Raw genomic sequence first — 23,923 nt, forward strand, 5'->3', positions numbered from 1 at the left:
AAAAAATGAGCTTACAAATTTTATAGGAGGTGATATTAAAAAAAAAGATGATAACATGTTAGACTATGATTAACAAATAAACCTGGCACTTTAGGTTTTAGTTTAAATGATATTTTCTTAATAGACCTCTCCTGAGTCTTCTTATTCTAAATTACTTTCTATTGGTATTCCTTTTTAGAAGCTAATTGTGTATCTATGAATGTTATTATTTTCTCATCATGTGTCTCTTTAAGTTATGAACTTTAAGGAAGAACCATATCTTTTTGCTCATCAATAAATGAATGGAATATTTGTTATCAGAATGTTATAAATATTTAATTAAATGCATGGCTAATGTAAAGGAGAGCTAGAATTTGTAAGATATATTTATTGGTTTTTATATTTATGGAAAGAAAGTTACTTAGCAGTAGTGCAAGATATAAGATTAAGTGCCACTTTTGAGTGCCCTCTTTCCCCAAGTGTAATTAAAATTATACAGAAGTTCATCAAAAGAGGGGGAAAACCCACCTCATAATAGCAAGGATATAAGCAATATTCCTAATACAGCTTGAGACAACCTCTACTCAGAATCAACAGGGGCAAAGAATGGAAGGGAGAGAGAATGGAAAAACAGAAGGGGGTAAAAATTATGTAATCATTCAGTCAAATATTTTTGTTAGAATTGGTGCGTATGACAATTTTTTTTTTTGTAAAACCGGAGGGGAGAGAGAGAATGTTTCAAGAATGAGAAAAACATAAAGAGATGACAGAAAGAGAAAGAGAGAGAGAGAGAAGGAGAGAAAAACTATAAATTTGGTCTTGACTTTAGAAACCTTCATATAGAGGCAAATGATTGGTGATTAATCTACTACTTGGTTATGCAATGAATTATCCATCATTATCCATATAATATACATACTACTTATTTCTTTTTTCACATGATATAAACCCATAGGCCCAGGAAAAATAATATCAGCCAGGATTCAGTATAGAGAAAAGAATCTACTGTAATCATTTTTTCCAGAAAGAACTTAATACATGATACTTAATAAAATATAGTGATAACTGGAGAAGTTATCTAGCCTTCACATACAGGAATTACTTCCAGAACGTGATCAAATTGACTCAAGTCAGTTAGCGAGCTATATTTTTTTATTATAATATTATTGAGTATATTCCCTATGCTATACTTTTCATCTATGTGACTTATTTTATAACTGCAGCTACTTCTTTTTTTTAAATTTTTTTATTAAATTTTTTTAACGTTTATTTATTTTTGAGACAGAGAGAGACAGAGTATGAACGGGGGAGGGGCAGAGAGAGAGGGAGACACAGAAGTGGAAGCAGGCTCCAGGCTCTGAGCCATCAGCCCAGAGCCCGACGCGGGGCCCGAACTCATGGACCACGAGATCGTGACCCGAGCCGAAGTCGGATGCTCAACCGACTGAGCCACCCAGGCGCCCCCTGCAGCTACTTCTTAATCCCCTTTATGTGTTTCACTCATTCCCCCCACCTGCCCTCTCGCAACCACCAGTTGGTTCTCTGTATTTAACAGTGTGTTTGTTTTTGTTTATTTGTTTGTTTTGTGTTTTAGATTCCACATATAAGTGAAATTGTATGATATTTGTCTATCTCTGTCTGATTTATTTCACTTAGCATAATACCCTCTGGGTCCATCCGTGTTTTCATAAATGGCAAGATTTTATTCTTTTATATGGCTGAATAATATACCATTATGTGTGTGTGTGTGTGTGTGTGTGTGTGTGTGTGTGTGTGTAGGTATACACATGTCTTTTTTAACATTCCTCTATAGATGGACATTTGAGTTGCTTCCGTATCTGGGCTATTGTAAACAATGCTACAATAAACATAGGGATGCATGTATCTTTTCGAACCAGTGTTTTCCATCTAGCTACTTTTTTATTGGATGACATAATTTAAGCCAATAGCAGAGATGAATGGTAGGGCTGGGAGATTAATGTTCTAATTTTGTGAGTTAAAAAATATTATTCCAACTTGATAGAACAAGAAATAAGTATTTGTGTGTTTTCTTTAAATGTATAAAGGTAATCAAGATAAGAACCAAAATCTTAATAAAACTCTTAATAATGAGATAAAAGAGAAAGGCAGAAAAAGTAGAGTTTGGAATAAATAAGCCATTTTTCATATTTTATGGTTGGGAAACAAATTCCAGAAGTTTAGTCATCAAACTAAAAGGCAATATAGTTTATTATTAGAGGTATAATATTTCGAGCTTGGAGAAAACCACTAAAGACAAAATTGAAGCTATGAGTCTGTGCTTCTTGAAGGTATGATTGCAAGTGCTGGGAAGTAGGGCCTGTGGTTTTTGCTTTTACGGTTGCTCAACTATGATGGTTGATTTTTAATTTGCATTATGTTCACACTTAAATTTGATAATTTTCAGTACATACGCTGAAGTGTTAACAAAAAACTTAAGAGTTAGAAATCTGTGTCAGTGAAAAGTATTTAGTGGAAGCCCAGATCCTGACCTGTTACTCTGTAGGCGTGCTGACAAGTCTGACTCTGTCATTGGCCCTCCACCATGTCCAAATCTGTGCAATAACTTCCCATGGGGCTATATGTTCCAGGCTCATTGGGGGTTAAAGTATGACTGGAGTGGAATGCAGGAAGGTTTGTTCTGATCTTCCCTAAAGCATACAGAAGGTGCCACTTTAGCTAATTAGTAGAGATGGCCAGCACACAGGTGGCACCACTTTAGATAACTAGTAGAGCTCCTCTGGCACACAGATGGAGCCTGTTGAGGTAACTACCCTCAGGCCTCACCACAACCCTTGCACCAACCTTCAGTCTATAGGAGCTGTAGATTAAGGCCTGCGCAGTGGGGAAGTTGGTGTTGCAAAACTCCTGTTGTCTGTCGACCTGACTCCTTCTGTTGGTAAGTTACCCTCAATAAAACTGGAAATGTTATGGGGCGGCTTGTAGTATTTTTCAGTCTCAAAGTGCCTTCTCTATCTAGAGAGAGCATTACTGACCCTACTCCATTTTCTAAAGGTGTCCCATTAGTTCTTCGACTCAGTCTTTTCAACTTTGACTCCTCTTTAATTACAGAAGACTTCTGCTGTAGACTCATGAGTTCACCGTATAAGAGTATTACATGTCAACAGTACAGTTATAACCTTTATATAAAATTAAAATATTTGGCCAATTTATGATGTCTTAATCTTTTTACACCTTCCCCTTTTAAGTGCTTCAATGAATGCTCAACTGTATACATATATATATATACATATGTATACATATACATATATATGCATATATGTACATATATATATATATATATATATATATATATATATATATACATAAAAGGCACCATGTAAGAGGAAGATGACCTAAGACTCAACAAATGTAGATTCGACATTCATATTCTTTCCAACTCCCACCAATGGTCTTTATCACACCAAAATGTTGCTTGCTTTGTTAATTTCTGTTTGTTGCATCCTGGAGAAGAGATCTTCCTCCATAGCCATCTTCCTTTTGTTGTTGTTTTTAAGTTTTTTATTGTTTTTGTTTTTTGGATTTGTTTGTTCATTTGTTTTCGTAGAGGAGTGCTTTATTACCAGGAAACAGTCTGTAAATATTAAGTAAATGATGGCATGTTAGGTGAAAATGAACTGTCAAGCTTCACTACTAGAAAATGAGTCAGAGTAAAACTTTATTTTCACCTTTGTTCTTAGACTAACATGAACTATTTTTTAAAAAATTTTGAGTTTTATTTATTTATTTTGAGAGAGCAAGAGAGCATGAGCAGGGGAGGGGCAGAGAGAGGGGAGAGACAGAATCCCAGGTAGGCTCCATACCTTCAGCAGAGATCCCAATGTGGAGCCCAAACTCACAAAACTGCGTATCTTCTGACGTGAGAGTTCTCATAGCTTTGAAATATTTACGCAGATTTTTGCAGACACAGTCACAATACTCTATGGTCTATAAAACTATGTAAGTGCTAGGTATGCTAACAAAAAAAATAAAGAAAAATTCAGAAGAAGAGGTTTTTCTACTTCCAGGTTAGAATATAGAGACCAGAAACTGTGAATATGTTTTTCTTTAGAATGTCATGGTAACAGGGCAACCATGTGATAATAAAAAAGGGAGAAGAAAATAAAGTAGTTTTTAATAGGAAAAAGAAAATGGAAAAAAAGTTAATAAGAAAATCAAATACAACACTTTTAACATGTAATGTTATCTTATGTATAATTAAGTAGAGAATAGTAATCTTGGAAAACCTTGGGAAAAGTAATTTCAAACATTATATTGTATAGCGTAGGTCTGATAAATTTTAAAATACATCTACACATGTTACAGACAAATATTTTATTTCAGTGAGGTATATAAATACACAAATATATTCTCCTCACTGGGCCAAAAACTGTGATTGCTAAAATGTAAATTATAATTTTAGTTTTTACTCATGAAAAATTGTACTCTTCAGAGACACCGTACGTATGCATAAAATAATTTGGTAGCCACAGATCTTCAGTATTCATTTTTGTTACGTGATTATATATATTTTTTTCTGTTGAATCCATGCAGTCTGTGTATTGCTGATGTTACAGACATCTTTTAATGTAAAACTTAAAAGCTCTGCATATGAAGATATTACGAGTCTATGGAGAAACATATAAATAATGGATTTTGCTGCCTCATCTCGTTGAAAACAATTATTACAAAGCAAGTTCAAATACAGTTAAATCTCCTTAGTTGCAAAGAATGAGCATGGTAATTGCAGGAAAAGGCGATAAAGGCAGTTTTTACAATGTCGCTTCACTGTGATATTTTGTATCTGATAGAATGTATATCTGAGTTGATAGCTACAGGCAAGTCAGGCAATTTAAAATGTATATCAATTGTGAGATAAGGCCCCATGCTTGACAGGCTTTAACAAGGAGGAAATGCTGGCACACTACAGAGTATGCTTGAAAGAAAATGATGTAAGTTGTATGCATGATTAAGAAATCAAAAAGATTTTTTTTGTCTATGTACTGAGTCTTAGAAGCAGATAAGAACAAGCTCTTGAGACATTGAAACCGATTTAATCTCCTTGTTTGTCTATGGGGAGATATGTTTTGATCCCTACCCCACCCTCAGGGTGGAAGGTCTCTGGATACCCTGTGAAGTCAGATACTTGGCAGAAAGTTCCAGAGAAGAGCTACAGAATGTACAAATGCACTTATTTAAAACAATATATGCATTATGTAAGTATGCAGGAATTGTTTTGATATAGAAACATGCTAAACCTCAATTAAGTTTTATAATAAGTATGTAAAAGATTGTTCTTCTCAAGTAATACTCGTAAATAAATTATAATAAAGCCTAATATAGCAATTGTAGCAGCCCTAATAGCATTATTAACATATTTTCCATTTAGTTATTATGTGGCATATTAATACTTGATGTAGTATTCATTAGTTTTGTTCAAAATAGAAAAATTTCCAATTGTATTGACTATTTTTATTAAGTTTTAATTTTAATTCCAGTACAGTTAACATACAGTGTTATATGAGTTTCAGGTGTATAATATAGTGGTTCAACAATTCCATACATTACTCAGTGCTCATCATGGTAAGTGTACTCTTAATTCCCATCACCTATTTCATCCACCCACCCTCTCTCCCCACTCAGGTAACCATCATTTTGTTCTCTATACTTAAGAGTCTGGTTTTGGCTTTCTCCTTTTTTTTTTTTTTTTTGTCTTTGTTTCTTAAATTCCACAGATGAGTGAAATCATATGGTATTTGTGTTTCACTGATTTTTTTGCTTAACCTTACACTCTCTTGTTCCATCTGTGTTGGTGAAAATGACAAGATTTCATTCTTTTTATTGTTGAATTCCATCGTTTAGGTATACCCCATCTTCTTTATCCATTCATATTGATGGATGCTTGGGCTGCTTCCATAATTTGGCTATTGTAAATAATGCTACAATAAAGATAGCAGTGCATATATCCTTTTGAATTAGTGTTATTGTAGCTTTTGGATAAATACGTACTAGTATGGATACCGAATTAATAGGGTAGCTCTATTTTTAACTTTTGGAGGAACCTCCCTACTGTTTTCCACAGTGGCTGCACCAGTCTGCATTCCCACCAACAGTGCACAAGGGTTCCTATTTCTCCACATCTTTGCCACCACTTGTTGTTTCTTGTTTTGTTTTTGTTTTTGTTTTTTTTGTTGTTGTTGTTTTTGTGTTTTTTTTTTAGCCATTCTGACAGGTATGAGGTGATATCTCATTGTAGTCTTGATTTGCATTTCCCTGATGATGAGTGATGTTGAGCATCTTTTCACATGTCTATTAGCCATCTGTATGTTGTGGAAGGCACTTACTGGGATGAGCACTGGGTATTATATGTAAGTGAATCACCAAATTCTATTCCTGAAATCATTATTATACTGTATGTCAACTAACTTGGATTTAAATTAAAAAAATTAAAATAAATAAATGTGTCTGTTTATGTCTTCTGCCTATTTTTATTGGATTATTTATTTTGGGAGTACTGTTGTATAACTTCTTTATTTGATACAAATACTAACTCTTTATCATATAGGTCATTTGCAAAGATCTTCTCCCATTCCATAGGTTGCCTTTTAGTTTTGTTGATTGTTCCCTTCACTGTGCAGAAGCTTTTCATTTTGATGTAGCCCCAATAGTGTATTTTTGCTTTTATCTCTCTTGCCTCAGGAGACCTAGCTGGAAAAATGTTGCTATGGCTGATGTCAAAAAAATTATTGCATGTGCTTTCTTCTAGGATTTTTATGGTTGTGGGTCTCACATTTAGGTCTTTACTCCATTTTGAGTTTATTTTTTGTATGGTATAAGAAAGTGACCTAGTTTCATTCTTTTGCATTTAGCTGACTAGTTTTTCCAACACCACTTGTTGAAGAGATTGTCTTTTTCCCATTGCATATTCTTGCTTTTTTGGTCAAAGACTTATTGACCTTTAATTGCGGGTTTGTTTCTGGGCTTTCTTACCTGGTCCAATGATCTATGTGTCTATTTCTGTGTCAGTATCATACTGTTTGGGTTATTACGGTTTTGTAGCACTTGAAATCTGGAATTATGATACCTCTAGCTTTGTTTTCCTTTTTCAAGATTGTTCTTGACAATTTGGAGTCTTTTGTGGTTCCAAACAAATTTTAAGGTTGTTTGTTCTAATCCTTTGAAAAATGCTATTGGCATTTTGATAGGGATTGCATTAAATCTGTAGATTGGTTTGGGAAAATTCATGCCCATGGAATGTCTTTACATTTGTGTCATCTTCAGTTTCTTTCATTAATGTTTATAGTTTTCTTTTTTTTTTTTTTTTAAATTTTTTTTCAACGTTTTTTATTTATTTTTGGGACAGAGAGAGACAGAGCATGAACGGGGGAGGGGCAGAGAGAGAGGGAGACACAGAATCGGAAACAGGCTCCAGGCTCCGAGCCCTCAGCCCAGAGCCCGACACGGGGCTCGAACTCACTGACCGCGAGATCGTGACCTGGCTGAAGTCGGACGCTTAACCGACTGCGCCACCCAGGCGCCCCAATGTTTATAGTTTTCAAAGTGCATGTCTTTCACCTCCTTGGTTAAGATTATTTCTTGGTATTTTATTATTTTGGGGACCACTATTTGTTTCTAATATTTTTTCTTTCTAACGTTTATTTATTTTTGAGAGAAAGAGAGAAAGGGAGAGAGAGAGAGAGTAAGTGCGCGAGAGCAGGCAGGGAGGGGAGGAGCAGAGAGAGAGAGGAAGACACAGAATCTGAGGCAGGCTCCAGGCTCTGAGCTGTCAGCACAGAGCCCATCACGGTGCTCAAACTGATGAGTTGCAAAATCATGACCTGAGCTGAAATTGGACACTTAACCAACTGAACCACCCAAGTACCCCTGTTTCTAATATTCTATAGAATTGTGAGAGAATGGTCAATGATTACCAAATAAAAAAGCAAAAATAATCAGGATATGTACATAAAACTATATGTTATTTCAGAGTATAATTGATATTAAAATGAATATACAACTCAATATTTACCAATAGGACAAAACACTTATGTGCAATTTTCCCCACACCAGTATTCAGAAGAATAACAAACAATAATGATAACACACTATAGTCTTCCAATAATGTATCTAAAATGTAACTATATATGTATTCCTGCCATAACATTGTATGTTTGGTCAAAACTTGCATTCTGTACTGCTGTTCATCATTTTAAGAAAAAGAAACAATTGTGAAGGCATAATATGTGACAAGCTGTATTCCAATCTGGGGGAATAAAGTAGTGATAAAGACTCTTAAAGTTAATTTCTTCATGAAGAAGACAAGCATGCAACATGAGGGAGAGATCAATGCTATTGAAAAATAAGGCAGTGTAAGAGAACAGACAATGGAAATAGAATCATAGGAGATTCAGGAAAGGCATTTCCAAGGTTACATTTGACCAATGACTATCTATTAGTACTATGAAGATAAGGGAGGTGACAAATCCATTGGAAAGGCCCATAGCTGATGAGGGTTTTCAAGCAGGTACACCTAGCATAGAAGTCCAGGTAAGGGCATTAGAAGAAGTAAAAACTTGAAATGCAGACGTTACAGCATAGAAATTATGTATTAAATTATATATTTATCATACAAAAGTTTACCCTTTGGTCTTCCTAAGAATTTTGAGAAATAAAGTTAGAAAGGAAGCTTGTGAGGGGGAGGTGTTAAGGTGGAGGGCATTTTATGCTATTCTAATGGGTTGTTGTTGTTGTTGTTGTTTAGCAGTGTAATCAATGTTAGGACCACTATTTTAACAGCTGAATTCTGGGGGAAAAAACATCTCTGGTTGGGGGAAAATGCAGAAAGATTATTTGTGAGGTTATTTTAGGGTCCTGAAAAATTGATTAGGATTTGATATTGGTTAATGACAATGGGGATAAAGAAGACAAACAGATTTAAGAGAGATTTCATAAGTAAGTCATGCATGACTCTATAATTGACCGGATAAGGAAAGTAATAATCGGTAAAATACAAAGATAACTGAGGACTTATAATAAGACTGATTAGGCAGATAATGTAATCATGTGCCATGACTATATGCTTTGTGCTTTCTTAACTATCTTTAGACATACATTTATTCCCAAAATAAATATATTTTATGACTTGGTGTTTAGTGTGAGGCTAATATAAATTATATGAATGACCCATTAGAATCTTTCAAGCAAAAATAAGATATTCACCAATTATTTTAAGTAACCATAAAGTGTGAAAGATGATTTAAAGGAAGAACATTGTGAAATACAAGTTCAGAGGGGGAGGAAAAATACCTGAATCAAAGGTCATAGGGAAGGTTTCTTGGTATAAAGGGGGAATGTGGACCCTTCTTAACTGCTAATCTCTTTATACTTGATACTCATTGAAACTTCAACACAAACCGTATGATACAATGTCATGAGAGACAACTAGACAATTCTGTGTAATATACAGTGGCCATCATCAACTTCTAGGTTGTCACCCTTACTTCACTCAGAAAGTTGAGGGTTTTTTTTAAGTTTGTTTGTTTAGTTAGAGAGAGAGAGAGAGAGAGAGAGAGAGAGAGAGAGAATGAATCTCAAGCAGACTCCACACTGTCAGTGCAGAGCCTGATGCAGGGTTCAAACTCACAATAACCTGAGCTGAAATAAAGAGTCGGATGCTTAACTGACTGAACCACCCACGTGCCCCCAGAAAATTGAGTTTAAAAGCTTGGCACTAGCTGAGCATGATACATCAAGGCTTCCATCATCTAATTCAAAGAGGTGATTTCTGTACATTTACTAATTTTCATGACAAGGAACAGTAGCAAAGCATGGAATATTCTAGTTATTTTCTATATCAAGATGACTTTTGCATCCATGATATAATGTTTTTTAGCATAGACAAAGAACACAACTCTTAATGCCCCAAAAGACAAAAGGAAAATTATCCAGTGTCATTTTCAGTCATCTCAGGTGTAAAAGAGGCTAGGATAATGTTGATGGTAGGAAGAAATAGTTAACAAATATGTAAGTCTGAGCCTATTGATAATATATAATGAAGACAATCATGAGTGAATCTGTAAGAATGCTCTTTTCCATTTTAACTTCCACTAATTGAATATAGTGAATTATATCATGCCCCTACAAGAGAATTTGAAGTTTAAACATAAGAGCAAAATGGAAGGAACACACACGGTATAAAACCAGACATTAATGTCTAAAGAAGAAGAGTTACATAGATAAAATGATTTTTAATCACAACTTCAAAATCAGTTTTACAATTGATTTTTCAAACATATATATTAGAATTTCAGATAATTAGAGTCTAAGCTTTTTAGAAAAGAAAAATGCAATTAAAATTGATAATAATTTGATGTAAGCAATATTTTAAAGTTGTGAATTGTTGATTTCATTTCAATTACATTGGAAGAAACCCGGCTCTTTTTCTTAATTGCAGTTTTTTCATCAGCCTACATCATTGATCTTTGAAATGAACCAAGCACATTTTATTAAGGTGATTGTTTTGTGTCATATTATAACCATTAAAACAACAACAACAACAACAACAACAACAACAACAACAATGTGGCACAAGTATAGGGGCTTTTTGCCATTAGAGTCTGACAACACATGAACAAAGTGATGATATTCAACTCCCTTCTCCACGATCCTCAGTGTCTGAAAAGGAATTCTTCTGGGAGAATGTTCAAATGGGTTTTTACCTAAGCCAAAGTCAGAAAGGGAGAAAAAACTATACATTTGTGTGTTTAATAATCATAGCCTAGAGATTAAAAATAAATAATTCTTTCTATGTGATCATCTATTCCCTTATTCTTAAATTATGTAATGTGATTGAAGTGAATAAAGATTTTCTTAAACTAGGGTGTAGTAATAAGCAAATCAACTACAATATGACATTCACTTGAAGGGACATCAATCAAAGTCTTCTTACCACACCCTAGGAAACCATCTCATAACAAGTTATAACAGAGCCATTTTTTGGTGGCTTCTGATGACCCTTGCCTCCATCTCAAGATCTGTCTGAAAATTCTGCCATATAACTTGGGCACCTGCAAAGATCATCCTGACTCTCTAGCCTTGTAAGCTAAGGAGAGAAGTTGCCTTACTTTATCAAGTTAATACCAAGGATATAGCTTTAGCTAATTTCCCTGCTTCCTTTGAAAGATTTTGTAAACCCACCGTGTCTCACATCCCCTGAGTATCTCCACTTCTTCCAAAAGTCACGTCTATCAGGTTTGCCTCCTTCACTTGAATTTCCACCTGAATCCTGTTCTGTATGTTCTATTAAGACCACATATCCCCTATCTCTAACCTCCTAGAGTCTTCCTTTAAAACTTAAAAAAAATTTTTTTAACTTTTATTTATTATTGAGAGACACAGAGAGACAGAGCATGGGCATGAGAGGGGCAGAGAGAGGGGGAGACATAGAATCTGAAGCAGGCTCCAGGCTCTGAGCTGTCGGCACAGAGCCTGATGCAGAGCTGGAACTCACAAACCGAGAGATCATGACCTAAGCTGGAGTCAGGCACTTAACTGACTGAGCCACCCAGGTGCCCCTCTTTACAACTCTTTAAATCCTGAATTTATTATGCCCAAATCCTCAGCCCCTTTTCTGTATGTTCTTTAACTACTTTTTCTTAACTGATTTCTGGCAGTTCTCTGATGACCTTTTTCTTCAGCATTCTTCTTTTATTTTATTTATTATTTTTTAGAGATGAGGTATTTTTATTAAAAGCTTTTTTTTAAGTTTATTTATTTTTGAGAGAGAAAGAGACAGAGTACAAGTGGGACGTGTGGGGCAGACAGAGTGGGAGACACAGAATCTGAAGCAGGCTCCAGACTCTTGAACTGTCAGCACAGAGCCGGATGCGGGGCTCTAACTCACCAACCATGAGATCATGAACTTAGCCCAAGTCGAAAGTTTAACTGACTGAGCCACCCAGGCACCTCAGCACCCTTCTTTTAAAAAGTCTGTTTTTCCCCTCTTGTCTCATTTACATTTCAACATGAGAATTTGAGTCTTTATTCAGTTCTATAGACTTCTCAGTCACATTGACTGGTGCCACTTTCTCCTATTTCATTCTTGAATTCCCATAATGTATATAACATGTATAATGATATAGGAATATGACATTATAATATATTATAGGAATATAATGTTATATGTATATAAAGATCATTTCTCTATACAGCTCACATTTTATTTTATAACTTTAATCTCTCTCTTCTCTGCAGTACATTGTGGTTTGTTTCCTTAGATTTCTATTCAAATTCACTAACTTTATCTTCAACTGTATCTAGACTGTAAAAACCTTTCTTTGTTTTTGTTTGTAAAACCTTTTATTTTTACATTTTTAAAATCCTTTATTTATTTATTTAGAGAGGGAGCAAGCACACAAGCAGAGGGAGGAGCAGAGAGAGAGGGAGAGAGTGTCCCAAGCAAGCTCCATGATGTCAGCACAGAATCCAATGGGAGGCTCAGTCTCATGAACCATGAGATCATCATGAGCTGAGCCAATATCAAGAGTTGGATGCTCAACAAACTGAGCCATAAAACCTTTTAAATGATCTTTCTGATTTTATTTTTCCACCATTAACCATTCTCTACCTACCAACTAGAATGATCTAAAAGAGAATGATTGAAAAACATAAATCAGATCATCTGATTTTCTTATAAAAATTCAAATTTTATATCATAGCCAACCAGAAGTAAACTATAATTCTATTACATAATTTTTTACACTCTTTCTCTTTCTAAATCACCCCACCATACTGAATGCTTATCTTATCTGTGCACATGCCAATTTCATTCGTCCTTAGGCAGGCCTAGTCCTTTTTTGGGGTAGACTGCTCTTCTACAAGTTCTTTACCTAGCCACCTCTTTCTCGTTATCCAAGCCTTAGGTGTACAAATCTGACAAATCTATCTGAAATAGTTACCAGGCTTCTGTGCTACACATTCTCTGATACCTCATCTGATTCTTTCCTTCATTAAATATTTTATAATATGTAATTATTTTATTAATTTGCTTACATTTTAAATCATCTTTCTCCTACCAATTATAATCTGTACCCTATGCGCATTCCTATTTATTTCACCTCTGGTTGTATTTCCAAGGCTTCCTTGCCTGTTTTTCAATTGCTGCTCAATAACTGTTGAATTAATAAATGTATATGAAGATAAAAGACAAGGATATGTCTTTTTTTTCAAGTCTGAGTGGAGAAATGAAGACAATGTTACCAGATAAAATACTTAGATGCAATAAGTAAGTGTGTCCATATTTTCCAATGGTGGTCAAAAGAGATCCAAAAGTCCTTTACAAATCATGCTGTTTGTCTCAGCTAAAGAAGAAAAAAATCAGGACTCTGTTCACCAATACTTTAAATTTAGCATATAACTAAGAGGATGTATATTACTAAGTCTATATTGATTCATGTCCTAAAATTGAATGATGCTTGGGAATTCACTATCAATAGAAATAAGAAAGCACTTACAATTTTTAAAAATAAAGAGCTAAAGTATTTATAAAGTAATTATACAGCAAGAACAAAAAATATAATTTAAACTGCCTAAATTAATTAGCTATCTTTAAAAGTTTTAGATACTTGATAATTAATTGGAATAAGTGTTTCTAATCTCTTTCATATTGTTCAGTCCAGCTACAGGGATAGTGTTTAGTCTTAGATGCAGATTGGGAAACAATTCAAAAATGCTAAGATGTCATATAATTTAGCTTTTATGTGTATATTGTGTGTTTCCATAAGAGTTAAATTGAGCAATTAATGAGATTACACTGGGGACAGACATTAACTAACTTTTCAAATAAGACCCAAATGGTTTACAAATATAGAAAATAAGCAAGCTGTAATTCCACAGACCAATTAAGTTTACTCTAAGTGGGTTAGTGGTGCTATATTGGCGTTATGTTCTAAACGCCAGTCATAGAAAAGTAATTGGCAGTGATTACATTTTAAAAGTTACATTATTAAGGGTTCTTATCCTATCTGCTCTAGCATTTTCCAGCTGCTCTTTTCTGCAGGCTATGTAACTCTGTTCAAGCTAACCTGATTGTGCTATAGCTAGATATGGAAGTAATGGGTTCATTGCACCATAATTTAATAGCAAAATGGGTCAGTATCTTATGTTTTTGATCAATTGAACACTATTTTTCCTAAGGAAAAAAATCGTTTGACTAAGATTTAGTCACAGTTTGCAGGGGAACTGAACTTTAAGAAATCACTTTTTTTAAAGTAATGACTTACTGGGGAGCAAATCAAAGTTTTGTTTCATATACCAAAGCCTTATTACAGGTTGATTTTATTACATATAAAAAAGGGGGCAATCTCTATCAAAATATAAGGACCTAATTAAAATGTTTATATAGTATACTTCTTTCTGCAATAGTGTATTAATTTTCTATGGCTGATGTAAAAATTCACAACAAACTTAGTGTCTTAAAACTGTACAAATTTGTTGTTATAGCTTTGGACAGGATCTAATTTGCCTAAAATAAAGCTTTCAGTATGGTCTGTTCCTTCTGGAGGCTCTCTGGGACAATGTATTTCCCATTGTCTTTTGCAGCTGTCTTTTGTAGCTTCTAGAGGTCAAGCTCATTCCTTGGCCTGCAGCCCCATTTACGTATTTTCAAAGCCAGCAATACCTAGTAGAGTCTTTCACACACTGTACTCTCTAAATTCTCTACTTTCATGATCACATCCTCTTCTCTGATTCTTAAGGACCCTGTGATTACATTCAGTCTACCTGGATAATTCAGGATAATCTTTCTATTTGAAGGTCTACAAATCCCTTTTGCCATGTTAAGGTAACATATTCACAGGTTCCAAAGATGAGGACATGAACATCTTGGTCAGTATTATTACCCCAAGTAGTGCTCAAGCATGTTAGTTTCTCATATGTTATTGGAATCAATAGGAAGTCCATCAAGGGTTTTAGGCAGAGATTAAATATAACTAATCATATATATTTTTAAGGATCATGTTGGTTGCAGTGTTGAAGAACAAATAAAGAATTCACAGCAGTTAGGAAACATTGCAGTCATCCAGATAAGAAATTAGTGTAGTTTAGACTAGAGTGATGTTTTTAAAAATGTATTGCAGGAAAGCAATGAAAGATTCTAGGAGGTGTTTGGAGTTCAAAGTGTGAGACTTTGTTACAGGACTGGATGAGGCACAAGAATAAGGTGGAGATATCTAGTACAACTATGAGATTTCTGTTTTTAGCAAGTAAATGGGTGGTGATAAAATTCAGTAAGAGAGAAAAAACTGAAGAAGGACTCAGAGAGACGTTGAATTCTATTTAAAAATTAGTTTTCTTCCAGATATCCAAGTAGAGAGGTTGACAGCATTGGAGTTCTCAGGAGAGATCAGGAATAAAGATGTAAAATTGTTGTCATCAAAAATACCCCCAAGAATGAAAATGGCTTTTAAAGGAAAGAAGACATGCACTAAAAAGATATGAAGGCCTAGGACAAAATCTTTAGGGACTGAGCTTTAAAAAGTTGGGTTATTTTCAGGTCTTCTGCCCATTCCTTAACTGGGTTATTTGGGTTTTTGGGTGTTGAGTTTGACAAGATCTTTATAGATTTTGGATACTAACCCTTTATCTGATATGTCATTTGCAAATATCTTCTCCCATTCTGGAGACTGCCTTTTAGTTTTGTTGATTGTTTCCTTTGCCGTGCAAAAGCTTTTTATCCTGATGAAGTTCCGATAGTTCATTTTGCTTTTGTTGCCCTTGCCTCTGGAGACGTATCCGTTGTTACAGCCAAGAAGTTGTTACAGCCAAGATCGAAGAAGTTGCTGCTGTGGATTTAAGAAACAAAGCAGATGAACATATGAGAGGGGAAAAATGAGGAGAGAGGGAAACAAACCACAAAAGACTCTTAAATACAGCGAACAAACTGAGGCTTGATAGGTGGGAGGTGGGCAAGATAGGTGATGGGCAGTAAGGAGGGCACTGTGATGAACACTGACTGTTGTATGTAAGTGACGAATCACTGAATTCTACTTGTGAAACCAACATTGCACTATATGTTAACTAAAATTTAAATTAAAAAATAAATTAAAAAGTTGGGTAACAGAGATGTGGGCAGCAAGAGAATATGAGTAAGAGAGCTCAGATTGGGAGGAAGAGAGCTAGATACATGTTGCTATGGAAACAAGAACAGAGGCTACTTAAGAAGCAGCCAACAATCTTGAAAGTTGCTGTAAGTACTATAACATGATTGAAAAATTCTCACTGGATTTTGGGGTTTAGTTTATTATTAGTCTAAAGAGAGCCTTTTTTGTGGATTTGAAACCACACTGGATTGGCATAAAAATGGTTTAGTCTGAGGAAATGAAAAAGGTGTCAGCGAATTTCTGACATTAGGGTTTGGGGAAGTGATAAAATGGTTGTGAATGTGGGAGTGGGGTAGCGATATTGAGGATATTTTTTTTTTTAAATGCACCAGAGATGTGAGTACAGTTCAATACCAAGAGGACCTGTGTCATGGGCATGGGAACTGTGTAGTTACAGGAGGCCCTACACTCAGAACTACTTCACACTGGTTAAATGCTCTGCTATTGCTGTCTTGAAATTATTAACAATTTTATCATCAAATTTGTGAGTTGCAGGTGAAATTTGATAGAGAAAAGAGCATTGGTGATGGGTTTGGAGACAGGTTTGGCCTCCTGCTGGCACCTCACTTCTTAGAAATAGTTTGACTACCCACTCTCTCACCTTCTGGCATTCTTCTTGGCCCTCCATTGGGGCAAGTAACCGGGTGGAATTTGAAAGGCAAGGAGGCCATCATTCTGCTGTCAGCTTTCTCCTGCATGAGTATTGGGGTAGGGTGTGCACTGTGGAGCATCTCTGGTGTCAGGAACAGGGTCACCAGGTGCCCTCCTGGTCTTGGTGGAGGTGATTCTCTTGCTCACCCTCAACTGCAGTATGTAGCGCCTCTAGGCATGAAGGTTTAAACGCAGGCCCATCATAGATTATGTTGGCAGGGTCACGGGAAGGGGACAATGGCTGGCTCTGAAGCAAGTGGGTCCTGAGGCTGGGGAGAGGGGGATCCTGGCAGATAACTGAATTGTGCAAAGAGGAGGCCTGAAGATGGGACATCTACGTAACTATGAAGGTCTGCACTCACCTGTCCATTGAGAATCCTCATACCTACAGAGTATCTCTGTGCCAGGAGAACCCTTCCTGGACAAGCTCTGTGCCTAAGGGATTTTCTCTTCCTCCTCTCAACCTTCCCGAGTCTGGCTGTATTTGTCAGCTCTGATCTGCTGGAGCAAAAACAACTTGTTTGAAAACAAGCTATGAAATACAAATTGTATAATCTGCATAGGTTTATATATAATTTATATATAAACTCTTTATATAATGTAAATACTCTATAGGCATTCAAACCTAGCATTGCATGGAAAAATTCATACCTTAATTTTTTAACTTTTCCTACTTAAACCAACATTAAGTAGCAAATATCATAAGAGGTTGAGAGAAAGGCTGTAAGGAGGAGGAAAGCTTCATATCTTAGAACTTTAAATATATCTGCTCCCACTCCCATTTTTAACAAGGAACTCCCATTTTCACATTGTACTGAACCCTGAAAATTATGTCGCTGGAAGAATCACTAGTGAGCAAGAGGTTGAAGAGACAGTAGACGGGAGTATTTACTCATTGTGTAAATTTCCTACAATAGTTAGGGGATTCGACCTCACACAGCAGAGATAGCTTTACATATGACCTATCAGGGAAGAGCTGCACCAGGATTCAGAGGCTTTCCATGGAAGTCATTCAGAAAATAAAATTCTAAGACCTAAAAGTAATGGCAAATGATTAAAAAAAACCCTAGAATTATGACTTTTTTGTTAGAAAACTGAAGAAGGAAATATTATCTTCTGAAGAGTTAACAGGTTGTTCTTCAACTGACAAGAGGCATCATAATATTTAGTGAAGTATTTACTCATATTTATCTCTCTCTAATAAGAAAATGCGCCACAAAATTAAAAATAGCTTAAAATAAAACAATTAGTGATGCAAACAGAACAAAGAGAATCTATAAAGAATTTAGGGATTACACCTTACAAGGCATTCAGATAGACTAATTACTCATTAGCTTACTCTATTTAAGTTAGATAGAAAGAAACATTCCCAAGAGTCAGATTCATTAATTACTAAAATTAGACATTATCAAATGAAATAAAATTTGGTTTAATCCATATAGTCTCAAAGGGAATAGATATATTTTCATCTCACTGGGATGATTTCTTTTTACACAATTCCATCTAATTGAATCTTTAGGCCATTGTTAATTATGTTTATTAATTGTGCTTATTTTATTAATTGATTGCTTTTAAGACCATGATGATGTTAGGGGGGCTTTTTATTCATTGTTGACCCATTATGCCACCGACCTTTTATGAAGGCCCTTTTAATGGGTTCTTTGAAGTCTCCCTAATAAAATATAACAAAATTGTATAGCTTTATTCTACAGCAACATATCTTCATTTTGCAGCTTATTAAAATCAGAGATTTTCTAACTTCTTTTTTTTAATATTTATTTTTGAGAGAGAGAGACCGAGCATGAACATGGGAGGGGCAGAGAGACAGGAGGACACAGAATACAAAGCAGGATCCAGGCTCTGAGCCATTGGCACAGAGCCTAACATGGGGCTTGAACCCATGAACTGTGAGATCATGACCTGAATCAAAGTCAGATACTTCACTGAGTAAGCCTCCCAGGCACCCCTAGAGATTCTCTAACTTCTGAGCTTCACATGACTATGTATGGATAAGGAGCCAGAAACAAATATTTTATAACACATGCTAGATATATGCAGGCAGCATGAAAAACATTCTTTAAGATCTATTGAGGCAATTCTTCCCTATTTGGTGTTTATAATCTCTGCATAAAAACATAGATTTTTCTAATGTAGATTTCTTCTGAGCTAATATTTTCCTGTTTTGAGTTAGTAGACTTTGGGCAAAGATAAATGACTTATAAAAGTTCCCTGTTTTTACTGTTATTATAGAAAACCTATCCAGACACATGCACCCAGCACAAATATAATAAAAATTATGATAATTTTGATAAATTTTATAAACATGTATTTGTAAAGTATATATGTATAAAAGTATAAATGTATATGTGATAGAGTTCATAGTAAAAATGTGATCACCTTTACAGAAACAACTTAAAGACAGAATAGAAATTAAAATAAAGGTAAGCAGTATAGAATGATGGGGGTGTAGGGAGCTCTAGTGGACTAGGTGGATTTATCTTGCTGATAAAATGATTTGAGGGAAGACTTGCATTAAATGAGGGAAAAAGACAGAAGGTCGTATAAGTGGAATCCTACTCATGTAGCATTTTGGCTTATGTTGTTGGCATCATGCATTTCAAATTCATTCATATCAAGTGTATCAGTAATTAATTATCTATGATTGCTGGGTTGTTTTCCATTGAGCAAAGATTTTGCCCTTATTTTCATTCCATAATCATGGACACGGGTTATTTGTTCTTTGGGTAATTATGAATAAAGCTGCCATAAATGATCATACAGGTTTTTGGGTGAACACAAGTTTTCATTTTATTTGGGCAATCTCCTATGAGTGGAATTGCTGGGAAATATACTAAGTGTAGGTTTAACTTTATAAGAAACTGCCATACTGATGCAGTTTTGGAGTGGTGGGGGTCTGGAGCTGAGAGCTAAGAAAGAATTTTTGAGATATCTTTGGTGCAAAAGGGAGATTTTTTTTTAATATATGAAATTTATTGTCAAATTGGTTTCCATACAACACCCACTGCTCATCCCAAAAGATGCCCTCTTCAATACCCATCACCCACCCTCCCCACCCTCCCACCCCCCCATCAGCCCTCAGTTTGTTCTCATTTTTTAAGAGAAAAGGGAGATTTTTATTAAGCCTGGTGATAGGATCTGTGGGCAGAAAGAGCTGCACTGGAGTTGTGAGGAGTGACTGATTACACGGTATGGAGTTGGGGGAGGTAAGGCAAAAGGGAGGTTTCCAGAAGGACTCTCATATGCCAAAGAGGACTCATAAGATATTGGAAGCCTAGCTATTTTTCAAGCTAATATTGGTTTTTCTCTAGCAAAACATTAAAATTAAGACAGTAAGGAGTTCCTAGAGAAATGGTTTACTCTGCCTATTTCAAGTATTTGTCAATGGGCTACAGTTATAAGGAAATTTAATATTATTTATCATTTCCTTCTTACCATTGTTCCCCACATCACCATGGAGGGGAAAGGGATGTTAAGGCTCCAGGAAACTGAGTCTATGGGTTTCTGGAGTTTAGGCTACTGATAAGATTGCCTTTTTCTTGTAATTTACTAAGATATTTGTAAACTGATAGAGACTCATGTCCTACATGATTGTGATCTCTATCAGTTAGCCATTGGTTTTTCCCTTTCCTTTGTTCTTGGGCAGCCAGGAGTGTCTGAGGAATATCACACATATCCCTCTGGGAGGAGATGGTAGGGGGTTGTGGGGTGTTAGTTTGTCTTATGCTCCCTCATCAGTACTATTCAATGTGACTGTACCCTTTTGCATAGTCGCCAGCCGTATACGAGAATTCTAGTTCCTCTTTGTATTTTTCAGCTCTTAAAGTTTCAATTTTTATTTTAGCCATCCTAATAATTATATAGTAGTATCTCATTGGATTTTCAGTTGCATTTCCAGAATGACTAATGACATTAAGCATCCTTTCATGTCCTATCTTTGGCCTTGTTTGGTGAAGGATATCTTTAAGTCCTTACCCATTTTTATTTAAGTTCTTTCTTATTAGTGAAATTTGAGAGCTAGTTATATTCTGACATTTTTTACCCAATAGGTTAATTGTAAGTATTTTCTCTCAGTCTTTAATTTTTCCTTTACTTCTTTTAACAGTGTCTTTCATGAAGTCCTGTTCGTTTTTTTTTTTTTCTTTTTTTTAATGGTCAATCCTTTTGTTGTTCTAAGTCTGTTGATGAATTATTTATTTATTTCTATTAATTATTTGTTTCTATTATTTCTGTTAGTTTCTTATAATTTCTGTATCTTTCTACTGAAATTTCCCATGCATGTTGCCCACTTTTTACACTTAAGTATCTAACAAATTAACCATAGCTATTTTATATTCCTTACTGATAATTCCAACTTCTGGCTGGTATCTGAGACTGATGCCATCACTTGATTTGTTTCTTGAGAATGTGCTGCTTTGGCTTGCTTTTCAGTACCTCAATTTCTTTGTTGAAAGCTGATGTCTTGCATAGAGCAGTGGAGAATTGTGGTAAATCGTAATTATTTCTGTGGACATCCCTCATTTATGGTAGTTATTTAGTGTGGGTTGTTCATTCATTCAGGAATCAGGAATTGAGTTGACTTTAGGATTTGTTGTTTCTATGGTCCTTATCAGTTCCTCCACAGACTTGTATTCCTCTAAAGTCACCTTGTGCTTAGAATGGGGGCTGGTTTGCCAGAGAGCTTCTCACAATGTCTACCCCACCCTCAGCATAAGGTCTTCTCTTTTGTCCCTTAGAAAGCTGCTTTCTCCATGCTTCTGGCCCATCCCAGTAGAAAACTGCCATTTCCAGCTAGGACACTAGCTGGACTGATAATGGTGGTGGTGCACAGGAATGGGAGAGTCATTGTCTATTATTCTTGTTTATCACCCATTTTAGGTGTGCTGTGTTCAAGTATCCAAGGTGTCTGGCTTCTTATTCACCCTGTACCTTTCCCAGAAGTAGGAGTCCTATATTGATCTGGGTCCAGGATATTTTCTTCCCTCTCCCTTTATCTGAAATGCAGTTTTTTTCTTGGCCTTTGTTCCAATGTTGACTGAATTTGCTATTTTCCCATCAATTGAAGACTTTGAGTAGAGATAACAGAGGAGGATCTGGGCCAGGAGCTTCTGTCTCCCACTGCGTCTGTGGCTCATTTCTCCCCACAAATGAACAACATGAGGAAGACTTTTCTGGTCCCCTGCTATGCCCCAGATCATTCTCATAACCACTCAATTAGTTCACTGGGTAAGAATCTGAAAGCCACTGTGAATTCCCACTGTGAGTACAGTTCCCGTGGGTTCTATTTCCTCACAGTAGCCACCGTCAGGCTTTGGAAATTCTTTAACTAGACTAGCAGAATCGCCATCTGTTTATTGTCTGCCCCAAGTAATCAAGTGTTTGCTTCTTGTCCCTTTTTGGTGTCTTTGCTTTGATTTTGAGTTAGTTGGATGCCTTACAACCTCAGTGGTTTGTTGGATTTAATAAAAGTTATACTTTTATACATTATCAGATTTTGTTGTTACTGTAAAGATGAGAATAATGTACTTCCCGCCTTTCTAAATCTGTACTAATTTAACAAATTAACCACAAACATGGGGTCTTAAAAAAAAAAGCCCGCATTTTTTTTTCTCTCCTAGTGCTAGAGAGAAGAAATCCAAAATCAAAGTGTCAGCTTGGTCATGCTCTCTCTGCAGTTTCTAGGGGAAAACCCTTTCTTGTCTTTTCCAGCTTTCTGTAGTCCTGGTGTTCCTTGGTTTATTTCTTCCCCCATCTCCACATGGCTTTCACTTTGTGTCTGTCTGCATCCAGTCTTCTTCTTTTTTTTTTTTAAGATATCAGTCATTGGATTTAGGGTCCAACCTAAATCCAGGATGATATCTCAAGATTTATAATTACATTTGCAAAGATACCCAATTTTTAAAAAAGGTCATATTGTGAGGGTCTAGAGAGCATGAATTTAGGGAAGACACTAGCCAACTCCCTACATCATTATAAGCAGAAGCTTGAATTAGGTACTGAATATTAGTAAGTGATTATAACTTCTTCATAAGATAAGAATTTATATGTTTAAGACTAATTAGTTACACAATTAAGTTCTTTATTCTAGAAATATCTGATGCTACCTTATTTTTTAAATTTATTCAAACAATATGTATTAAGGAAGCATGATATGGGAGATGCAATAGTAATAAACAACAGACACAACAATATATATACTGCTCATTTTGCTAGCGGTAAACAAAACAGACAAAATCTCTGCTCTCATACAACTTGGTTTGTCTCCAAAAAAAATATCTGTTTCTCTTATCAAATTACATTTATTTTCTGGAGCTTTGTTTAAAATGTAATATGATTCAGTAATCTTTCTTTTCCAGGGAAGCTCTATCTTTTCACAATCAGCATAGAAAAACATTAGTCTTTCTCAATTTTTTTTTGTTCTGATTTTAGAAGTGGGTTATACTGACTTCAATTACGTAACAGAGTGATGTAATGAAATTTTGTTTTCATCTCTATATAAACTACTACACCAAGATATATTATGCTCAAACCTCTAAAGAGAAAGGCATACCTTAATCTGCAATGGTATATATATACACAAATAAAAACAAAATTAGTTGGTTGACATGTGGAATATTAATGAAATATTGCTCTTGGCATTTTGACTATGAATAAATTTCATCAAAACCACAATGCTTTAAGGTAAGCCTAGTGTGCAATACCTAAAGCAAGTATTATGTATAAAAACATTCAATTCATTTAAAACATGGTAATGTTTATACAAAACAAACCTGTTAAAGTATAATTATTTCCTCACCCATAACTCATATTTCTTACAGTAGTGAAAATTCAGAGGAAGAATTAATATATTAAATTTATGAATAAAATAAAACCATGTGTCAATGTGAGGTATGAATCACATGAGTGACTTCTAAAAGAACTTTAATTTCCAGATTTATGATTTTTAGGTTTTAAAATACCTTATTCCATGTGATGGCTAATATATGCCTTTGTCTCTACTTTTTTCTCCTTAAGATCAGCATTTTATTTCTTTTTTTAATTTTTTCTTTTAATTTTAATTCCAGTATACTTAACATACAATGTTCTATTAGTTCCAAGTG

The sequence above is a fragment of the Panthera tigris genome, chromosome F3, assembly GCF_018350195.1.
Source record: "Panthera tigris isolate Pti1 chromosome F3, P.tigris_Pti1_mat1.1, whole genome shotgun sequence".
Classification (NCBI taxonomy): domain Eukaryota; kingdom Metazoa; phylum Chordata; class Mammalia; order Carnivora; family Felidae; genus Panthera; species Panthera tigris.